This window comes from Micromys minutus (assembly GCF_963924665.1).
Source record: "Micromys minutus genome assembly, chromosome: 19".
Lineage (NCBI taxonomy): Eukaryota > Metazoa > Chordata > Mammalia > Rodentia > Muridae > Micromys > Micromys minutus.
The window spans coordinates 35201026-35225483 of record NC_137954.1 but is presented as its reverse complement, the minus strand read 5'-3'; the positions used below and the strand labels follow the sequence as shown (position 1 = coordinate 35225483).

The 24458-nt window shown below is 39.9% G+C and overlaps 1 protein-coding gene across 3 annotated transcripts in view; it reads right to left on the bottom strand.

Annotated features, from left to right (window-relative positions):
* Window positions 1-24113, bottom strand: part of DIS3L2 (DIS3 like 3'-5' exoribonuclease 2) — a 311663-nt gene extending 287550 nt beyond the window's left edge. For 2 of the 3 annotated variants that reach the window (XM_080933037.1, XM_080933039.1), the window contains exon 1: window positions 24072-24113. The gene's annotated coding sequence lies outside the window, so the exon portion shown is untranslated. Of the gene's footprint in view, window positions 1-11897; window positions 11983-24071 lie in introns of those variants that run through there. The other variant, XM_080933038.1, reaches the window with a different exon arrangement.
* Window positions 24114-24458: the final 345 nt, after the last annotated feature.

Sequence of the window (24458 nt, the reverse complement as noted above, 5' to 3'; positions counted from 1 at the left end):
TGGGCAAGAACTAATCAATCCTCTACACTATTAATGATACTCTGTTATGCTTGCAGACAGAAACCTAGCATAACTGTCCTCTGAGAGGCTCCACCCAGCAGCTGATTGAAACAGATGCAGAGACCCAGAGTCAAACATTAGATGAAGCTCAGGAAGCCTTGTAGAAGAGTTGAAAGGAAGATTGAGGAACCCAGAGAGAATAAGGACTCCACAGGAAGACCAACAGAGTCAACTAACCTGGACCCTTGGGGGTTCCCAGAGACTGAACCACCAGCCAAAGAGCATATGTGGGCTGGACTTAGTCCTCCACCCCCACCCCCAGGCCACACATATGTTGCAGATGTGCAGTTTGGTCTTCATGTGGGTCCCCGAACAAATGGAGTAAAGGGATCTGTTAACCACCTGTGGATCCTGCTTCCCTAACTGGGCTGCCTTTTGCCTCAGTTGGAGATGTGCTTAGTCCTTAAGTGACTGAGATGCCAGGGCAGGTTGGTACCCAGCAGGGAGCAGAAGGCTAGATGGGAATGGGGGAGGGGCTATGTGAGGAGTGATTTGGAATGTAAAAAGAAGGGAAGGGAAGGTTAGGGGAAGGGGAGGGGAGGGTAGGGGAGGGGAGGGGAGGAAAAAAAAGGGAAAACTTAAAAAAATAAAATAAAAGAACATAACTATCCATGAACTTCATTGACAGAAATCATATAAACTGAAAGACAGAAATAAAACTGAACCATAAAAATAAACTAAGCATTATGAACTCAGGATAACATCAAAAGACATTTCTCAAAGGCAGACACAGAGCTGCCCAGCAGGTGTATGAAAAGATACTTAACACCCCTGGTCACCAAGGAAACACAAGTGAAACCAACCGCAGTTCAAAACCACCAAAGCTGTTAAATGGCTGTAAGCAGAGTGGCATGTTGGTAAGAGATCTTACACAAACAGTACAGACATTATTGAAGCTATTCGGGAAAATAATGTGCAAATTCAAATTATTTAAACAGAACTATTCTATCCTGTAAGCCAGCAATTTTACTTCTACACACATAGCCAAAGGAAATGAAACCATCACATATCAAAAGACATCTGCACTCCACGGCCACTGCAGCATTATTGCAAAAATCAGAATATAGAATCACCCTAAGCACCTGTTTGTACACAAGTAGTAAAGAAATGTGGTATAGATATAATCCCATACTATAGCGCAGGGGAAGTCTGCTATGACAACATGGAGAGATGCTATGCTAAGTAAAACTGCACAGGAAGACAATTTCACATTATCTCATTTATACAAGGAAATCTAAAAAAGCTAAACTCCTAAAAGTAGAACCATGGCCACCAAATAGAATAGAAGGTACAGAAGAAATAATGGTCAGAGAATACAAGATTTCAGTTAAATAAAAGATAATTCAAAAGATCATTTGCACGCTAATAAAATATTTATTTGAAAACTGATTTTTTAGCCAATCTTAGCACAAGAAAATAGGTATGTGAGTTAATACACAACTAGTTCAGTAATACCACAATGGATGCATATATATCATAGTGCATACCATAAATTGTGTGGATTTTTTTTTATTTGTCAACTTAGAAAAAACAAATCCCTAGAGGCAGCAGAGAGGAGCCAGGGTTTAGACAACATACTTATCCAAGTACTCTTTTCATTGTCTTGTCTGTTCATATGCTTGTCTGTTGAGATAAGTTCTCACTATACAGCCCAGGCTGGCTTACAACTTGCAATCTTCCTGCCTCAGTCTCCAGAGTGCTAAGATTGAACGTGTTCACCATCTTACCCAGCTTCAAGAAGCTTTTGAGCACAATCTTTACCTAAACTTAAAGGCTAAAAACAAAAAAGAAGTGTACATAAAGTTAAATTCATTACTAGATTTGTTTTTCAGAGAGGAATAAATCAGCAATCCTAAGACAGTCTTATATTCTAGGACTTAACAAGTACGAAAAACTTGCTAATAATAATAAAGTATCAGGTTTGCCAATGATGAAGAAAGAATACAAATATAGAAGGTATAAAAGCACAGGCTAGCAGAGTGCATGCATAAACAGGATCTATCAACCTGATCCATAAAAGGAAATCACCTTAGCAACAAAAATGGACACTACCTTGGAGTAAAGGGTTGAAAAAAAGATTTTCCAAGCAAATGGACCCAAGAAACCAGCTGGAGTAGCCATTCTAATATTTAATAAAATAGACATTCAATCAAAAGTTACCAAAAGAGATGGAAAAGGATACTTCATACTCATCAAAGGAAAAATCCACCAAGATAGACTCTCAATTCTGAACATATATGTCCCAATGCAAGGGCATCCACATTCCTAAGAGAAATATTAAAACTTAAATCATATATCAAATTACATATTAACAGTGGAGGACCTCAACACCCTACTCTCGCTAATGGACAAGTCATTGAAACAGAAACTAAACAGAGAAATAATGAAACTAACAGAACTTATTAATCAAAAAGACCTAACAAATATCTACAAAATACTTCACGCAAACACAAAAGAATATATTTTCTTCTCAGCACCTCGTGGAACTTTCTCCAAAATTGACCATGTACTCAGTCAAAAAGCAAGTTTCAACAGATACAAGAAGACTGAAAAAAAACTTACATCTTATCACATCACTGCATTAAAACTGACTTCAACAACAACAGAAACAACAGAAAGCCTAGAATCTCATGAAACTGAAAAATTCTTTACTCAATGACAACTCAAAAGGAAAAGAAAGAAAGAAATCAAAGACTTTCTAGAATTCAATGAAAATGAAGGTTCCACATACCCACACTTATGGGACAAAAGGAAAACAGTGCTAAAAGGAAAGCCCATAGCACTAAGTGCCTCCAGAAAGGAATTGGGGAGTTACTAATGATTGAAAGTGCACCTGAAAACTTTGGGGGGGGGGAAGCAAACACGTACAAGAAGAGTAGATGGCAGAAAATAATTAAACTTAGGGTTGAAATCAATCAATTAGAAACAAAGAAAACAATACAAAGACTCACCAAAACTAAGAGCTATCTCTTCAAGAAAATCAATCAGATAGAAAACCCTTAGGGAAATTAACTAAAAGGTAACAAGATGGCATCCAAATTAACAAAATCAGAAATAAAAGGGGAGACACATCAGACACTGAGGAAATTCAAAAAATCATTAAGTCTTACTTCAAAAACCTGTACTCCACAAAACTGGAAAATCTAAACGAAGTGGATTATTTGCTAACTTTTACCAAAGTTAAACCAAGATAAACTATTTAAATACTCCTATGACCCCTAAGGAAATAGAAGCCGTCATCAAAAGTCTCTCAACCAAAAAGTAAAAAAAAAAAAAAAAAAAAAAAAAAAAATCCCAGGACCAGATGGTTTTAACACAGAATTCTATCAGACTTTCAAAGAAAAGCTAATACCAATGCTCCTCAAACTATCGCACAAAATAGAAACAGAAGAAACACTGTCAAACTCATTCTATGAAGCCATAGCCACCCTGATACCTAAACCACACAAAGACTCAACAAAGAGAATTTCAGACCAATCTCCCTTATGAACATTGAAGCAAAAACACTCAAGAAAATACTCTCAAACCAAATCCAAGAACACATCAAAAACATAATCCACCATGATCAAGTAGGCTTCATCCTAGGGATGCAGGAGTGGTTCAATATATGAAAATGCATCAATGTTATCTACCATATAAAAAAAACTGAAAGAAAAATTCCACATATCATCTCACTAGATGCTGAAAAGGCCTTTGACAAAATCTAATACCCCTTCATATTAAAAGTCTTAGAGAGATCAGGATTCAAGGCACACACCTAAACACAATAAAGGCAATACACAGCAAGTCAATAGCCAAAAATCAAACTAAATGGAGAAAAACTTAAAGCAATTCCACTAAAATCAGAAACAAGACAAGGATGTCCACTCATTCACACACAGTACTTGAAGTTCTAGCTAGAGCGTATTGACAACTAAGGGGATCAAGGGGATACAAATTAGAGAAGTTGCTATTTGCAGATGATATGATAGTATATAGTGACCTCAAAAATTCTATCAGAGAACTCCTACAGTTTACAAACACCTTCAGCAAAGTGGCTGGATACAAAAATCAACCCCCCCCCCAAAAAAAAATCAACCGTCCTCCTTTACCCAAATAATAAACAGTCTGAGAAAAGAAATCAGAGAAACAATACCCTTCACAATATCGACAAATAATATAAAATATCTTGGTGTAACTCTAACCAAGCAAGTGAAAGATCTATATGAAAAGAACTTCAGGTCTCCGAAGAAAGAAAGTGAGGAAGATATCAGAAGATGGAAAGATCTCCCATGTTCATGCACAGGTAGGATTAACATGTGCATCTTACCAAAAGCAATCTACAGATTCAATGTAGTTCTCATCAAAATTCCAAAATAATTCTTTAGAGACCTTGAAAGAACAATTCTCTACTTCATATAGAAAAATAAGAAACCTAGGATAGCTAAAACAATCTTGAACAATATAAAAACCAGCTTGATATTGGTATAGAAACAGACAGATAGATCAATGGAATCAAATCAAAGACACTGAAATAAACCCACACATCTATGGACAGTTGATTTTTGACAAAGAAACCAAAATCATACAATGGAACCAAAAAAAAAAAAAATCTTCAACAAATGGTGCAAATCTAACTGGATGTCTTTATGTAGAAATAGATCCATATTTATCACCCTGCACAAAACTTAAGTTCAAGTGGATCAAAGACCTCAACATACAATTAGATATGCTAAACCTAATAGAGAGAGTAGGGAATAACCTTGAATACATTGGTATAGGAGACAACTTCCTGAACAGAACATGCCTCAGGCTATCAGATCAACAATCAATAAGTCAGACCTTATGAAACTAAAAAACTGTAAGGCAAAGAACACTGCCAACAGCAGTCTACAGACTAGGGAAAGGTCTTCATCAACAGAGGTCTGCATCTGACAGAGGGATAATATCCAAAATATATAAAGAATTCAAGAAGTTAGACACCAACAACCCAAATAACCTAATTTTAAAATGGGGTATAGAACTAAACAGAGAATTCTCAACAAAGAAATCTCAAATGCCTGAGAAGCACTTAAAGAAATGTTTCTTAGTCATCAGGGAAATGATTATTAAAAAAGAAAAAAACCCAATGGCTTTGAGTTCCTGTTATTGACTCTCAAAGCAGCTAAAATGGAGCGGTGAGACAAGAGGGATATCAAAGAGAATGTGAGAAAATGTTAGCCCTGGGAAATGTGATTTTACAAAAAGTCCAGAGTAATTCTCGGTACCATTTTTGAGTGTGTTCAAACCTGTTTATGTATGTGAATGCACACACGAAATTCAGATGTCTCTCCTCAGGAGATCTGCTCAACTTTTTTGAGACAACGTTTCTCATGGCCTAGAACTTACCAAGTTTCCTAAACTGGCTAGTTAGGGAACCCCAGGGAAACACCTCCACAGCACTGGAATTATAAGGAACACCCCCTCCCAAAAAAAACCCTGCTTTGCTAACATATGCTCTAGGAAATCCAACTCAGGCCCCTGTGATTATAAGGAAGCACTTTAGTAATCATCTTCCTCTTTGTACCATTCTCCCCAAAATTAGTGCCCACATGCGTGTAAGTGTGCGTGTGTGTGTGTGATATGTCTACATTTGTGTCACAACATGTGTGTAGAAGTCAAAGGACAACTTATAGTACCAATCATATGGGTCTGACCAAGGTTCTCTGGAAGAGCGACAGGTACTCCTTTACTACTGAGCCACATCTCCTGCCCCTAAGTGACATTTTAAAGAACCCATCTTTAGAGTATCTGTTTTAGTGAATTACATTTTTCTCATGCTAAATAATATGCCCAACAACTGCCAATGAACTATTTTAAGAACCTCGGCATGGAATGCATGATGCATTAATTTAAACTATTCCACTAATCAACTAAAGAATATGTGAGCTACAAGATCATTCTATCCTGCTTCACATAAACCAAAACAGATTTATTAGCTGTAAGCCCAAATAAAAGTGATTTCAAATGAGAGTGATGTCAGTGAGACACAGCCTCTTAAGAGGATCCGATGTGACTTTATTCATTTATATTTTACAAAATATTTTGAGAATTTAAAAGATGAACTGTCCTGAAAGGACAACCCAGCGCTTTCTGCTAACACAGCTGCTCACTAAGATCTTAAGAAAAGCAAGGTTTTGGGATAAAACTCCAAAAATAACAGTTACAAGATATTAAGCAATACATTGGAATCATTTATTATTAATGTTGAATTTATAGACATTTATTGCACAAGCTATGCCTTCTTCAGACACTGAACAGAGAGAGCAGTAAGCATGACCAACCACATCCCTATTTTCATGGTACTTACAGTGTAGACTGATGAAACCCTGAACACATGGCCAGTGAACATGGTGGGGAAAGAGGACACTACCTTTATCTGTGGTGCTTAAGAAACACCTCTTTTGAGAAAGCTATATAGCGCTAAGCCCACTAAGTGAATGTCTCATAGCATAGCCTTCTAGGCACAAAGCACAAAACCAAAGGAAGAACACTCCCTATATGTTCAAAGAATTTTTAAAAACTCAATAATATCCTTTCTATAGTAAATAGCAGCAAAAGATAAACAACTTTGTATTAGATACAGCAACAGCATTGTGTATATATGAATATTCACATTACAGAATGAAATGTATGTGTGTGACTGAATGATGTTAGAGATTTTTGTAGTATGTCAAAAAAATGGAAGATAAACTTAAAAGATGTGTAAGGCAAGTGTACCCCAACTATTGACTTTTGAGGATCTATATTGGGTGGTCAATACACTGCTCTCTCTACTTCTATGGGTGAATTTGAATTTGTCACAGAACTTTTTAAAACTGTGTATAACTGTATACTACAGTTGGCAATGCCTCTTCTTCTTCTCATTCTACTTCCCCAGCATAGCTCTGTTTTCCGTTTGTCTTGTTGGAGAAGTTAGAAACAAAAACTAAACAAAGACACTGGACAGGTCCTATACTCTACAGAGGTACCATGCCTAAGGCAAGGTTAAAACCCAAAGAGTATGAAAATAAAAACACAAAATAGTCACCTACTGACCTGAGAAAAATAGTCATTCTTCCTGAGAAAAGCCAGAATTTCCAGGACTCTGGCAATCCTCACACAGAAAATATAGTGAAATAAACCTTTCTTCCTTGGTTTGCTTTTGGTTATGATATTTTATCACAGCAGTAGAAACCCTAATAAAGATACCACACATATACAAAAACAATAATTTAAAATTTCAATAAAAACATATTCATGACAAGCATGGTGGCTCATGCCCACTTGAGAGGCTGACTAAGGAAGACTGCTGTAAGGTTTGCAGCCTGGGGTACAAATGAGATCCAGGAAAGCCTAGGCTACAAAGTAAGAGCAACAGAAATCTGTATCATGTCTACAAAGTGAGTGCCAAGAAAAAAAGGGTGAGTGTAGGAAATATTTTGATTATCTACATGTTCACTTTAATACCTAATATCTTTCATCTATCCCTAAACAAGTACACACATCTTAAATTATATTAAACTAAAAAGAAAACTCTTTGATCTCCTTTTTAAAACTCTCAATTATGGGTTACAAAGTCAAAATTCTTTCTTTCTGTCTGTCTGTCTGTCTGTCTTTGTAGCACTATTTAACTCAAGGCCTCATGCCTGCTGCATAAGTGCTCTACCTCTGAGCTACATTACCAATCTCTCTTTTTTCCTTCCGTTCGTTTGTTTTGTTTTACAAAGTGTCTCCAATACAGAGTGTCCCTAAGTTGCCCAGCATGTCTGGCCTTGAACTGCAATTGTCCTGCTGCAGACTCCTGAGTAGCTAGGATGATAAGCTATTCCACCATGCCCAGACATAATGTCAAAATATCCTACTTAGCAATCAACTCAGTAACAACTACAGCTATTAGACTCAGGGAGGGTGGTTTCATCAGTAAAGTACTTGTTCTATAAGCACAGAAACCTGATTTCAATCCCTAAAAAGCATATAAAAAATGCCAGGCATGGTGAAGCACATGGGTAATCCCAGTGATAGGCAGGCAGAGAGCGGAGGACCCGTGAGGCTCAATGGTCAGCCAGTCTAGACTAACTGGTGAACTCCAGATGACCTTATGCCCAAGGATGATACATGAAATGGTTCTCCATTTACACACACACACACACACACACACACACACACACACACACACACACGAGTGCATTAAAGTACTACTAAAGGCCTTTATAAACATAAATCATAAATTGTATGAGACAAGTCTAACATAGGAACAATACAAATTCCATAGTGTGTTAGAAAGGCAGTTACTTAAAGAGAGCTGAAACTAAGTCATTTACCAGCCATACACATCATTTCAATAGTAATCACTGCCATCATCTAAAAAGTAATAAGACATAAACAGAACTGCAAAGCCTGCCTACATAGCCAATTTTACCATGGCAATTTGGAAAAATATGTGACTTTCATAACCGGCAATATGCTGAAAAGAAATTACTAAAACATACGAGAATTGAAACTAATTTTCCCTAGTTTCATATCATTTCAAATAAAATGCCAGTGTTTGTCAAAACATTCTTTAACTTTTACACATGGTATCACTGTCAAGCTGGCTTCTGTGAATTAGTAATTTAACAGAAGTTGGTTTTGTTATGGTCAGTTATAGCATTACTTTGTCCTTGGTTGCTCTAACAATGTATAACACTCAGATCTGCCCCTACAAACATCTGGAATTTAATACCTATGGAGTCAGCAACTTTCTAGCTTACAACATGTATCATGTTTTAGGCAGCACTCCTAGAAGACATACAAAGTCAAAAACATGTATCTTAAAATGCCCAAACTCAGAATTCAAGAAATATAGGGGATTTCAGGACACAAAATTCTAACCATTAAAAGGCCTAGAGTGTTAAATCCAAACATAGAGTAAGATGTAGGCAGCTCAATGGCCCCTACGCCGACCTGCTTATTCTAGATCTGGTCTGCTCACCTTTAGTGAAGGATCTGAGAGGCCCAGCAAACCCAACCCTAATTCTAGCCCCCATTTCTGTAAAGAAAACATTATCTACATTTGCACTTTTCAATGTGATTTGGAAGACGGTGACCCTATGGTCTGCAGCTTTTCCACATTTCCCATATAAAAACTACTACAGAGATCAAAGGGACTCAACTCTGTAGGCCCTGGGACAGGGACTAGGCTCTGTTAAGCCCACTAACTGCTTTCAAGGACTGTTAAATGTTTCAAGAATACTAGTTTTGTATTGAGTTTTAAATCTATTATAAATGTCATTTTCCCTGTAACTGAGCAAACCACTGAAAATTCTAGGCATGGCCCATTCAACACTTTGAATAGAAGTGGATAGGGTGCACTTGTGCCTGGAAGCTTGGAGCAGGGAACCATAAGATAGATAAGCAGCCTCCTCTCCGACAACTGGGTAGACTGACCTCAAGATAACCCAGCTACTTCAGACACTTTATCACTCTGAGAATGCACGAGCTGCCAGGAACACTGCAGTGAAAGCCACAACTCTGGCTCCGGGAGGCCTTGCTCCCCTCACAACTGCCTGCACTGACCTTGCATCAATCCAGTCAAGACAAGATTCAGTAACTTTAGATAATTTTGAAGCTATTCTCACTCAAGTTACTCCTCAGTAACTCAGCAAGAAGCCTGTCCCTATGCAGAGCCTATGCTCCCTGGAACTGGACACTATACCATGACTGGTGCAACTGTATTTTTCATTTACATGCTGCCAACTATATAAAGTGTGTAAAGTTTACTTTGTAATCAACTAAGAGACACCTTTAAAAAAACTTCTCCCACTGGTCTTTTCTTGCCCACTTGTGACTTTATAGTAAAGACATGATGCTAAAACTGACAGGACAAAAAGGAGACGGCGTTATTATCAGAAACAGGCAACTTACAGAAAGCTAGTGAGGACCAAAGTGTTATAGGGAGTAGGGGCAGCTGAGATCTCAGAGGAAGACATCAGAAGATGAGAGGAAGCAGAAAACTGTGAGAGGCGAGAGGTTGTAAAGAAACAAAGATGAGCATTAGAATAATTCAGGAAACTGCCAGGCTCTAGGGACTAAGAGTTCGTGGAAGCTGTGGGTCCAGACTCTCAGGGTTCAAGAACTGTAACACTGGCTGCCTGGTGTGCTGCTGCTGCTTACTACCAACACCTAGCCACTGCAATAAACTGTGCTTTCCTGGTCAGAGTGTAGCACCATTAACAGTCAATGCTCAGAACAGTAAACCCCCAACCTAAGCATTTAGGACTGCAAGATTCTGACCTCTAAAGCTAGGAGCCATAGGCACTCTGTTCCTTGGGATTTAGAATGATAAGCCTGTTAGCCTAGCACATAGGTTCTTAGCACTCAAGGGTCCAGAACCATCAAGACTAAAACAACCACCCTTTTTGCCTACTCACAATTTCCATCCAGAGAAAGAAATAACCCAAGACAGCTCATTGGTAACACCATCACTCATAAGAACCATTCCATGAATTTAGTACTTAACAATGTTAGGTACATGCAGAGAAACAGTAAAATCCAAATAAATAAATATAAGCAAATAACTGAAACAATTCCAAAACTACTGAAGTACAACTATGACCCGCCTAGAACCTCTATGTCTAGTGAGACAGAATAAACCATAGCTTGGGAACCCAGGGAAGTGTGCAGAGGCCAGCTCCAAAGCAAAGCTCAAAAACTTGGGTGAGTACTTTAAATCTTCAGGTTGCAAGCATTTAACTTGTCACAGAAGAAGCTATATCTCTAAGATCTTGCTGCCTCTGGATGTATGGTAAATATAAAACCTGCAATCATACAGAGCCTTGGCGCACAGTCCACTAAAGCAGATGTGAAGAAACCTAGAGATAACAGTTCCCACAACTAGAAGCTTGGCAAACCTGCACACACCCAATTGATGGTGCTGCAGAAGAGGAGGGTCTCCAAAGAAGCCTGAAAAGATAAAGATTACAAAACTGCCTTCCTCCAGGGAGAGGAAAACTCTTTGAGAAATTAAAGACTGAGCAGAGCACTGAAGGACATCCTGAATGGAATAATCCTTAACTGATGTAAAGTGCAGAGATTAGGCACTCCACAGACCCAAACAAACTAAACAAGAAGGAAGGCCTAAGTGAGGATGCTCAAATCTCACTTTGAAGGGGGAATAATATAGTAGGAGGCAGATGGAGGGAGAAAAAGAACTTGGACAGAGAGGGAATAGGGAGGGGGAAAAAGGGACAAGGTTCAGGATCAGGTATGGGGAGAGACAGGAGATAAGGCCAGAGGATCAAGAGAATGAATGTAAATGTGCAACTGGTGGAGGTGGGAGGGTGGGGAGCAACTCTAGGACATGCCAGAGACCTGTGATAGGGAAGGCTCCTAGAAATCAATGGAAGTGACCTTAGCTGAGACTCACAACAGTGGGGATGTGGACCCTGAAGAGGCCACCTCCTACAGGTCAGGCAAAAACCCAAGTGGATTGATAGGGACACCAACCCAATCACAAAACTTTCAACCCGAAATTTATCCTGTCTACAAGAAATACAGGGATGGGGGATGGAGATATTGAGGGAATGCCCAACCAATAACTGGCCCAACTAGAGATTCATCCATCCCATGGACAAGCACCACCCCTAACACTATTAATGATACTCTGTTATGCTTGTAGACAGGAGCCTAGCACAATTGTCCTCTAAGAGGATCCACCCAGCAGCTAATTGAAACAAATGCAGAGACCCATAGCCAGATATTTGATAGAGCTTAAGGACACTAATGGAAGAGTTGTGGGAAGGACTGGGGGCCCTGACGGGGACAGGAACTCCACAGGAAAACTGACAGAGTCAACTAACCTGGACCCTTGGGGTCTCTCAGAGTCTGAAACACCAACGAAAGAGCGTACACAGGCTGGACCTAGGCCTTCCCACTCATATGCAGATGTCCAGCTTGGTCTTCACGAAGGTCCCGAACAACTGGCTATCCTCAAAGCTGTTACCTGTCCATGGGATATGTTCTTCTAGTTGATAAGCCTTGTCTGGCATTAGTGGGAGAGAATGGACCTAGTTGTATAGAGACTTGATGTGTCAGGATAGGGGGGATACCCAGTGGGGTGCCTCCACCCTCTCAGAGAAGTGAGGGGAGATGAAGAAAAGAACTGCAGGAAGAGGGGCTGAAAATAAGGGGCAGCAATTGGGATGTAAAATGAATAAATAAACTTAAAAGGGGTAAAAAAAAGATAGAATTTCCTCAACTCCCAAAGCTTCATTTCAAATACTCATTGTTTCCTGTAGTAAACACTACTCAGGTGTAAAATAGGTTCAGTGTTAGCTCCATTTGAAAGAGATAAAATATTTAGTCATCACAAAATGATTGAAATACTCTCAAACAAAAAAATAACACTTGTTTATGCCAACAACATAAGAAAATTAAAACATCAGTTTCTAGAAGGCCAAACATTGCTGCTATGAGCTAAATAGTTAATGGGAAACCACAGAGCTCTGTGGTTAAGAGACCTTGAGAGTCAAAACACCAGGGTTGAATCCAGCCTCTTATCTCTTAGAAGCTGTGACTCGGACAAAGCACCCCACCTTTCTTAGCCTTGGTTCCATCACCTATATGATCCAGTAAAAATAAAATGTACCTTGTAAAGCTGTACTGGTTAGTCCATAAGATAACATAGTATACTAAAACAAGAAAAGAGAGACAAGATACTAAAGGAGACCTTAGTACCAGTTCATGAGTAGGAGACAGTGGACTGACAGAAGTAATATCCTAGTTAAATTAAAATAATAATGTTTGTGCATATGTAAGAAAATGTCTTTATTACCCCAAACATTCACTGAAATATTTGGAGGTAATGGTTTATGCATTTAAGGGGGAAAATGTATTGCATGCATGGATAAAGAAAGGCAGACAGAGCAGAAACAGAATAAATGTTAGCCATGGAAGAAACTAAATGCATGCACTTTGAGCATTTATGCTAGAGAAATGAACATTTATGTTTGCACATGAATGCTCACAGCAGCTTTATTCAAACAGCCAAAAACAGAACAATCTTTCTACAGAATGATCAGGCATGCCGCAGAATTCTACTCAGCAATAAAAAGGTACAAACTACTGATACACACAACAACAGAACAAATACCGAGAGAAAGAAATCCCACGAGTTATGTACCGTGTAACTCCTTTTATGTAGTACCCCTGAAATGACAAAACTGTAGAAGAGCTGAGTGGTACCCAGGCTGGGTAAGGGCATACATGACTGAGGCTATGAAAGGGTAATGTAAAGGGAATGTTTCTAACCTCTGGGACAGACTCCTCTGCAGCTCAACTGTGGTGGTGATATCACAAACCTCACACAATCTCTAGTGAGTACACGTGAAACTGGAAAAACACCAGCACAAAGCACCAACACATGGCAATACAGGAAGACGGTGTCTGAACCACCCTGGTTATAATATACTACAGATATTCTAGGGAGAACTGAGTGAAGGACAGTAGGACTCTGTCTCTACTATCTCTTACAACTGTGTGTCTATTGTCTCTTACAACAAATATCTCAAACTGTATGTTTAACTCAAAAAGAAAGTTTAAAAAAACAAAAGTAGCCAGATGTGTTGGCATATGCCTTTAATCCCAGCACTTGGTATACAGAGGCAGGTGGATCTCCATTGAGTTTGAGGTCTGTATGCCTAATCTATATAGTGAGTTCCAGGACAACCAGGGTTACACAGAGAGATCCTGTCTCATAAAGCCAAAAAAAAAAAAAAAGGTTAAAAAATATAAACAGAACATATAATAAACAATGAAAGCACTAAAGGCATTCCAATTAGCCTAACAGGAAAAGGCTACCAATAGATGTGGTGCTTGTTGTTCAGTGCCATTCTGAAGCCATTGCTACATAAAAGGTGAGATAAGGGCTGGAGAGATGGCCCGGCGGTTATGAGCACTGGCTGCTCTTCCTGAGTTCAATTCCCAGCAACCACATGGTTGCTCACAACCATATGTAATGAGATCTGATGCCCTCTTCTGGTGTGTCTAAAGACAGTGACAGTGTACTCACACATTAAATAAATAAGGCTTTTTATAAAGTGATATAAACAGTATTTTAGAATGATCTATTATAAATGAATCTACCTAGAAAATCCAACATAATCACCAGAAAAACACTGCAGTTGTTCAGTGGTATCCCAATACAATATATAAAAAGTTTTTTTACTTATAGCCCAGAAGAAATGTTTGTGATGAAACTCTAGAAATTGATTCAAAACTTACAGCAGTTAATTAGAAAACTCTATAAAGAACTCCATTCATATTTTCTGTCTCTCCTTGCACTACTCACATGCTGTTTCCACTAGTGTTAACACCTATCTTGAGCAAAAGAGCAAACTCCAGTCCTCCCACATAAGCTTCACTGACTTCCATTTTTCAGGCTCTACTTCTTTTTTACTTTACAAGTTAAAGATTCTAAGAGATTCAAAATGGTTCCCAGTCTCTCAAGGCCATAAACACAGTCTTCCTACTTGTAAGAGGTTCCAAGACCTTCATGTATACCAAAATCCAAAGATGACCAAGTCCTTTATGCTAAATGGGACTGTATCTGTGGCTAGGCCCATCCATCTACACACTTTAAACTATCTTTGCCAGGAGAAGAGGTGGCTCAAACAGTAAAGGACTTACCCTACAAGTACAAGCACCTGAGCTGAGCTCAACCCAGAACTCAAGGAACAAGTTTACAAGATTACCTGGCACTTGTAATCCCATCACAAGAGGCACAGACAGAGGATCCATCCCTGACACTTCCTCAACAGCCAGAGTCGCTTAATTGGTGAGTTCCAGGCCAATAAGAGACTATCTCAAAGGAGACAGGTGGCCTCCCTGTGTATGATACCATGTACATGCATACACACACACACACACACAGAGAGAGAGAGAGAGAGAGAGAGAGAGAGAGAGAGAGAGAGAGATACATTCAAACACACACATACTTGCATTTGAAAGAATTATCGTTATATTCAATTTAAATCATGCACAAATCATGTATTGATGGCAGAGTAAGAGTCCACACCTGCTCCAGTGCAAATGTGAAACTAATGACTTGGATCTGCTGTTACTTGAATTATTACATATAGATCCCTGAGGACAATGGTACTTTGAACAAGCTTAAGCCAGTTCTCAGAAGTGAGGACCTATGGTTTCTTCCTTAACTCTGAACCTCTATTCCTTTCCAGGAGCTTAGATTCCTTTCATCAACTCTGGGAGACTCTTAACAGGGCATTCTTTCTTGGGCCTCAGAAACATCAATCTTTGTGAAGCTTCTCTGACAAATTTCAGGTTCTCAGTCAATGGAAATCAGTGCATAGCAGAACCACATTTGATCCAACCATTCCTAGTCTTGAGTCTCTCACATTAGCCCCAGTTCCAAACTATAGTGGCTTCTAAACCACTACCACCTAGGCCCACCAGGAGCTGCCATGTCTGCAGGAGCAGGGAGAGTGCTATGACTGCACCCTTGAATGTCTCCTGAGGAGCCTTGTGTTATTAGGAAATGGCAGAACCTTTAAGAGAGGCCTAGGAAAAAGTTTTATATTATTGGTGACGAGCCCTTGAAGGGAGTAATGGAATCCTGGCCTCTTTCTGCTTCTTTCCTTTGTTCTTTAGTCATAGCATCTCCACTTAGGTTTGCCATGAACCCACCACGATGTGATCTTACCACAGGCCCAAAGCAACAGACTTATAGTTCATCACAGATTGGACCTCCAAAACTATAAGCCAAAATAGGTTAGCTATTTCAGATATTGTGTTACAGTGACAGCTGACTAACACAATATATGTTGGAGTTCTAAACCTGAAGCTTCCCAGCATGTAACTTTGTTTTCCGCAGAAGTAATTAGTTAAAATGACATCATATGAGCAGGGGCATACCTAGTGACTGTTGTCTTTATAATAAAAATTTTTTTGAACACAGACACACTCCCAGAGATAACATCATGTGAAGATTAAGGCAAACATCAAAATGATGTGCCTAAAAGCCAAAGAATGCCAGAGATTGCCAGCAACCTCCTGAAGCTAGCAGAGAGAGAGAGAGATGGAACAGATTCTTCATAGCCTTCAGGAATCAACACCTGGACGACAGGTTTCTGGCTTCCAGACCTTTGAGCAGTACATTTCTATTGTGTAAGCCATTCAGTGATACACTGAACCCTCCAAATCCACAGGTTTTACCTTGGTGGATTCAACCAATACAGATGGAAAAGAACCAAGAAAAAATGCTAACTATGCATACACTTTTTCCTTGTCATTATTCCCTAAGCAATAAAATAATTCTGTTAGATATTATAACTAACCTAGAGGTGATTTCAAGAGAATATGCACAGGTCACATGCAAATACAGTGTTCCATATAAGGTACTTAAAACATCAACACAATCCTCCAGGCTTCTGAAGCTACAGAAACAAAAGGCTGGAGAGGTAGCTCAGTAGTTAAAAACACTTGCTGCTATTGCAGTGGACCTGAGTTCAGTTTCCAGCACCCACAGAGCAGCTCACAACTCACATCTAAAATGCCAGGTCTAGAGGATCTATCACCCTCTTCTGACCTCCATGAACATAAAGTGTGCACGTGGTGAACATACATAAACATGAGCAAGCACAAGTGCATGCACATACACATACACACTAATCTAAAATGGAAAAGAACATGAGAGACAATTATACTTTGATATATTGTATTCTGCTAGATCAGCAAATTAATGTATCACTGTAGCCAGGTTCAGGAGACCCAGTGAAAACCTCTCTCTCAACAACTTTTCCAAAAAAGGCAAGAAAGTCTAAATACATAGAATGTTTTTTTTTTAAAAAAAAAAAAAGAGCACATAGCAGGGCCTCATTATTAAAAACAGACCAAAGTCTATATAGTAAGAACTATTTTTTAGTTTCAAATAAACTTACCAAGTCACTAATAAAAGATGCCTACACAGACAATAGACAAACAAATGCAGATTTTTTAATGTGTGCTGAAGGTTATGACTCAGCAGATAAAGGATTTTCCACTACATGATTCTAAGCAATCACCAGCTATACAAGTGGAGAAAATGATTTTCATCCTTAAGCTACTTCCCTACTTCCCACCAAACCTGATAGTGACCAGGAAGAAAAGCAATAGACTTAACGCCAAAAGACTAAAATAGTAAATATTGAATACATATTCTACCTTAAACACATGCAATGTAAAATATCCTGTCTGCTCTGTTAAACTATTCCAACACAGAGAAGATGATGAAAAACTTGGGACTGAGAAGATATTCTATCAGTAAAGTGTTTGTCATGCAAGCAAGAAGACCTGAGTTCCAATCCCTAAGACCCATGTGGGGAACAAAAAAGGGTTGGGCACATATGCACGCCTTTTAACTCTAGTGAGGGTGACAGAGATAAAAGGACCATCAGAACAGTGAAAGACCTCAGTCTCAAAAGATATGATGGAGGAGATGAAGAGATGGCTTTGCAACAAAGACCAATGGCTGCTCTCCTGAAGGACCTATGTTCAATTCCCCACACCCATACAGTGGATCACAACCACCCACAGTTACAGAAGATCTGACAGCCTTTAAGCCTCTCACAGACACTGTATACACCTGGTGCACAGACACACACACTCAGGCAAACACTTATACATATAAAATAAAATTAACAGTAAGAATAATACTTATGGTATAATTTAGTAGCTTTCTCACTAAAGTTAAAATGTAGCTTAAATTGTTTGGCTTGTTTTTCAAGATCTTCTGGAAGATCCAGAAGATATGCATTTAATTCCCAGTACCCAGTGAGGGCTCACATCTATCTGTAGCTAGGATTCCAGGGATCTAATACCCACTTCTTGCTTCTTGAGGGGACTGCACATACATGTTACATAGATATATATGCAAGGAAAACAATCACACATATAAATTTTGTTAATTGTTAGTGAAAAAAATAGGGCCAGGCAGTGGTGGTACACACCTTTAATCCCAGCACTCAGGAGGCAGAAGCAGACGGATCTCAGGCTGGTCTACAGTGTGAGTTCTAGGGCAGCCTAGGTTACATAGAGAAGCCCACTCTTGAAAAACAGAAACAGAAACAGCTACCCAATGATTCTACAGTTGAAGCTGTATCCAAGTTCCTAAGATAGTGGGATACTCTTGGGTATAGTAAATTAACTGCTGAGATAATCAGTAAATGAATCAGCATAAGGTATGCTGACTTCTTTGGAAGGAATTTTATGAACACAAGATTTAAGACTTCTCATACAATAAACAATTCAATCACAGCACTAATAAAGTAACTAAGTAACAGTAAGAAAACACTCTATCAATCAATCAATAACCTGTGAATTAATTATGTACAAGACTGTACTAAGTAATGAAGGCAAATTTTAAAAGATGCCTGCCCTGGATCAGACTCATACAGTAGCTAAAGACAGACAAAAGACTGTTTTGAAGCTAGACAAAAAAAAAAAAAAAAAAAAAAAAAAAAAAAAAAAAAAAACCGTCTACAACACTTCAGTCCAACTCCTTTGTCATCTGCTTTCATAGTCACACCCAAGTCAGGCAAATGCATGCTCCATCTTCCAAGCCCAAACACTGCAATACACTTTCCTTGCCCCCTCCTGCCCATCCACACACCACACACCCTTCAGATGCTTCCCTAACATGAGAGGCCTACAAAATTTCCTAACTTCCAAAGCCCTTCCCAAATGCTTCTTGCATCTTTAGAAATCTTTTATGAACAGCATGACCCTGCATGGTATGCTCTGTTATGGTAATCTTCCCTACTCATCTCCTGTTTTATTTCTATATTTGTATGTCTTGCTAGAATAAAATTATACGGTTAGAAAAAAAACTTAAGTTTAAATTTGAACCATTAACTATCTGATCTCAACCAAAACAAAGTCCCAACTTTCTTAAGCTTCAGTTCCTGGATATACAAAATAAGGAGATCATGAGCTAGTGTGAGTTCTTTATTTAATTAGTGGGGGTGTGGGTTTAGGAGAGGGAATGTAAAGAAAGACAGTGGAGGTAGAAGTGCCTTGAAATAACAAACAACAAAAGACATGAAAGCTGTGGCTATTAGGACTACACTCTATACTCTTAATGAGCTAGAGGAAAAGTTGTATTAAGAAAAGCCAGGAAAAATCTTCAGAAGATCCAAATAAGACCTCTAGTGATTTAAAAAAAAAAAAAAAAACAAACTATGGCATTTGGGTCTGTGAGATGGCAGCAGCCGTCGCCAGCCATATCCACCTAACAACCTGAGCTCCATCCCACGACCCCATGTAAACATGGAAAGCGAAAGGATTCCATAAAGTTGTCCTCTGATCTCTACAAACATGTTATGGCACATGGGCACATGTACCCACATACACACCTACACAAAAATTTAAAACTATGATGTCTGAGCTTAAAGATATGGCAAACATGTCTTTAATAACACACCTTAGAAGAACAGAATGAATGAACTAGTAACGGATTAGCTACTGCACTAGGAAAAGGCTAGTGACCTCTAAGATACAGCAATGGACAAAAACATAAATCCAAAGAAAGAAATTAACAGAGCATCAGTGAGCTGCAGAACCACCTCAGGCAATATAATATACATTTAATCAAAATCTACGAGAGGAATAGGAACAAAATTAGGAAAAAAAATGATAGTCAAATGCTTAACAAAATTGATGAAAACTATTAAATCATAAATAAAGAAGTTCAATGACACCAAATACAAGGAACATAAAGAAAACAACACTAACACATACCACAATCAATTTGGTTAAACCAGTTTAAAGAGAATATCTTTAAAGCAGCCACAGAAAATACTCACATTATGTACCAGGAAACAAAACGATATTGGCTTCATTCTTATCAGAAACAAGTGAAACAAAAAACAATTAATTCAGCTTTTAAGTGATGGGGGGGGATCTAAAATTCATTGCTTAACAAGTGTTTTTCTAAACCAAATAAAATACTTTTTCAGACATAAAAAAGCTAACACAGTCACCAACAAGTTCCCATTAAGAGAAACTTTAAAGAAAGTTCTTAAAGCATAAATAAAATCATAACAGATGCAAATATAAACATAAGCAGAGGAATGAAGAGAAAATTCACTCAATGCGTGTGGAACCATAAGAGGTTGATCATTGACTTTTTGGAGGAAGGGGAGGGGATTGTTGAGTCAGGGCTTCTCTGTATAATAGAGCCCTGGCTGTCCTGCAACATACATTCATTCATTCATTCATACATACATACATACACACACACACACACACACACACACACACACACACACATACATACATACACCTCATTCTGGGCTAAAAAGATGGTTCTGTGGTTAAAACCCTTGCCTTACAAGCAAGCCTGGGGACATAGGTTCAGATTCCAAGAATCTATATAAATGCTGTGTGAGTGTGGCAGATTACCAGTATTTCAAACTTTGACGGAAGAAACAAGGGATTCCCACAACAAGCCAGACTAGTCCTATCAGTGACCTCTGGATTTGAATGAGAGAACTTCACCTCAATAATAAGGCAGAAAATCTATACAGGATGACTCCCCATATCCAACTGCTGGCCTCACCAAAACACAAGTCCACAAATATTCATACACACACACACACACACACACACACACACACAAGTGTATATGCTTACCTGAAAATGGGGGGAGGTAATCTTCTTAAAGATGCCTACAAATAATGGAAAGTACACTGAGGCGGAAAACACAGAATAAGGTGTTCAAGAACACCAATCAGCGTACGAGTAAACTCCACAACACGGATGATCAATAAGGTCAATAAAAGGCACAACCAAAGTTCACTCAAAAAGAAACAGGTATCATAAATACTTTTCATTAAAGAAGCCAGATTTTAGTCAAAACAACAACAACAACAACAACAATCGCCTTCCCACAAGGGCTCTCCAAACCAGAGAGAAACACTAACAAATACTGATAACAGGTAAGGGGAAAAATACCAAGTGTACACAAAGTGTAGCAGAAAACTGAAAGAAAGGAACCATTTCCCAATTCATCAGAGCTCCCTACATTACTGGCAAACCAAAAAGAAGATTTAAAAAAACACAAGCTCTTTTGCCCCAACTGTGAAGTAAGCCCAGAGACCAGCTGAGGACCTAGGAACGTCTGACGGCTCTGAGCTGAGTGATGGAGGACAGACACACGGACAGTGCACAAGTCCACTCACTTAAAACACACAAGGGACCAAAATTATGACAGCAGAGAGCAGGATGGTGGCTGCCAACAGCAGGCAAGAGAACAGATTTCTCTAGAAATATGCTATACTTCATTCAAAAGTTACCCCCACTGCACTAAACACTTGACAGTGATCAGTATGTGGATGGGCGCATGCACCTGAAAGCCAGGAAGTCAACTTAGGTGCTAGTCCTCAGAAGTTGCCTACCTTTGTTCTCACTTTGGAGAGCTGGAGGTTGTGTTGTGTTGTGTTGTGTTGTGTTGTGTTGTTCTGAGCTAGTCTCTCATTAGGACCAGAGGTTCACAAATTACAGCCAACTACAAGGATCCTTCTGTCTCCTATGCACATGGCACCAGGTCTGTGTTTTACATGGATGCTTGGGATATGGAGCTCAGGTCCCGTGTGCTGCAAACACTCCACCAACTAAGCTAATTCCCAGACTAACAGTAAGTCTTATATTATGTGTTTTACTACAACTTTAAAAAAACAAAGAGTAAAAAAGACACAAAAACTAGTCACCAAGCAGTAATACTGATTAAAATTACTACTAATCAACTAACCACAATGGCCTATTTTATATTTTTGGTTAGGAGTCTACCCTTTAAGAGCTGAGCCATCTCTTACAGCCCCAATTCCCAAATGAAAGAAAAATAAGCACATCTTGCAAGTGAGTCCTGGGGCCTTCTTAAACTATAATAAAGCATGAGAGGGGAGCAATGAGATGGTCAGGAAGTAAATACACTTGTGACAAAGCCTGGCCACCTGAGCGCAATCCCCAGGGACCCACTTTGTAGCAGGAGAGACTCCCACAAGCTACCCATAGACAACCTACACACACACAGATGTAAATTTATATTTTTTATTAAAATTTACGAAATAAAATATAGGGAGCAAGCTGAAGAAGGAGGAATGAGAAAACAATACAAATGCTAACTGCTGGTAAAACACAAAGCATACTATTCAGACACAAACATATTGTGTCATCCCCACCCGACACACAGCCTATGTCCCTAAGTAAAACCTTCCATAGAGGCTTCTCTTTATTCAAAGTACAAAGAAAAATTCAGCTTGCCTACAAGGTCCAGCACAATCTGGCCCCAGGCCACTGCTCCGGCCCTCTGTCCTTCCAGATTGTTCCACATGCCTCCAGCTCCCTCTCTAACGCTGTACCACTCTTCCAGCATAGGGTCTCTGCCCTGTGATCTTCAGTGAGACTGAAGCACTTCCTTTCCTATGCATCAATACCTCCATTCCTAGGTCTCACTTGTGACTTCTCTTAACACATCACAACTGCAGCTTAATACCACCTGCTGAAGACAAGCCACATCTGCATTCATTCTCAACTCCACAGCCAAGTGCCTGTTGGAGGAATGCTAAGGTCTTCCTACAGCTTAGGTCAAGTGTAGAGCATCAAAGACCGATAAGCTACAGACAGACAGACAGACACACACATACAAACAGGGAGAGGGGGCACACCACAGATTAAACAGCAATTGGCAGCTAAGTAACCATTGTTTCTGCTGTCTCCTGACACAGTGCCTCCTATGATACTCAAGAATACCAGTCAAAGAGCAAAATTTTCACAAGACTCTTAGGTCTTACATATTAAACAGTAACCATGCTTAAGCTGTTGTGTTTTACATACAAGTAGTAAGAAGCAAAAAAAAAATCTTGAAGGGGTAAGATCATGGTGTGTTTTTTAAGAAATGGATCAGGATCAGAGTGACTTTAAATTTTTAAATAAGAAAGAACTAAAGGACACCACGTGGAAGTGTTTCCCAAACTTTAAATAACATAAAAAATTATTTAGTTCACTCACTCCCCTCTAATACATAGTGTATCCATCCTTTGGAGCAAATCAACTATTATTTCCTCCTTAAATATCTTTCTGAAAGTACCAGCCTACATTTATTTCTCCACCCCATAACCTACTACACAGCACTGAACTACATTTAACCAAATGTCATCTCCTGTTTTCCCAATGGTGCAATGCGTACCACCCTGTATGTCTTCTAAAACTTATTTCAAGTGCATCAACAAACACTACAGGCGCTTAGTGCTGAAATTAAATGATACAATTTTCAATGGTGGGTCTTAAAAAGCGCCTGCATTTTATTGCTAAATAATTCTGCAAAGTGTTCGCACCTCTGTTTTTACTCTATCATTCTATTAAATACAACAATGCCTACGGTCTTCTTAGTGCCTCTTGTCCAAACTCAAAGGAGGTTTTCGGTGCCACTGTTATCTTTTGAAATGTAAATCAAATATATATTTACACCTTCCCCAATTTAACTGAGTGAATTGTACTTGAAATCTCTCCCAAGGTTAGTCAGGTCCCAGGACGTTCCTTCGGTACAATACAATATACTGTCCACATCAAAGTGGACAAGTGAACCAGTCTCTAGGCCCCAGAGGCCGGATAAAGTGTATCTCTTTGGAAAGCTGGGGCAATCAGCAAGTGCAGCCGCTCATCACTCCCGAGGCGCCGCAAGCCTGTCAGCCTCCATCAGGACACCGGAGAACACATCCCCAGGTGACCCAAGCCTCGGGAAGCCGCGTCTTCCCAGACAACGGCTCCGATCCCGTCTCCCTCATCTCGCACAGAACTGCACTACAAAAAGGAAGGGCCCGAAGGGCGTGAGGGGCCTGAGGCCCGACCGGGGTCGACGGAAAGCGACCAGAGGCGCTGGGGCCTGGCGCCCCGTGAGGCGAGGACGCACGGTCCGGCGCCGAGGGAAAGCCAGGCCGGGAGGCCCGGGCGTGCGCAGGGGGAGGGGGCAGGAGCCTCACCGTCGCTCCCCGGAGGCCGGCGCCGCCGCAGACCCGCAGTTGCTAGGGAGAATGCGCTTCCGGGTCACGAGCGAGCGTTCGGAGAGCGACGGTGGCCGGGTGGGGCCAAGAGCAAAGCGCGGGGCTAGTAAGCGGTGAAGGCAGTGGTCGCTGCAGGACCACGGGATTGAATGAGGGGCGGTGCAAAGCTCATCCCGCGTGGGCGGCTCCCGGGTAGGCGACGGCAGTCTTTCTGCCTGGGGTCCCTCTGGCGCTCTCTTGATCCTAAACCCAACAGCCAGCCGGTGTCATGTTGCTGGTGTCACCAGACTTTTGGACATCTTCCTGTCCTCGCTGGTGGAATACCGCCAGCACCTTCCTTGATACCAAGTTTTATTCACCCGCGCA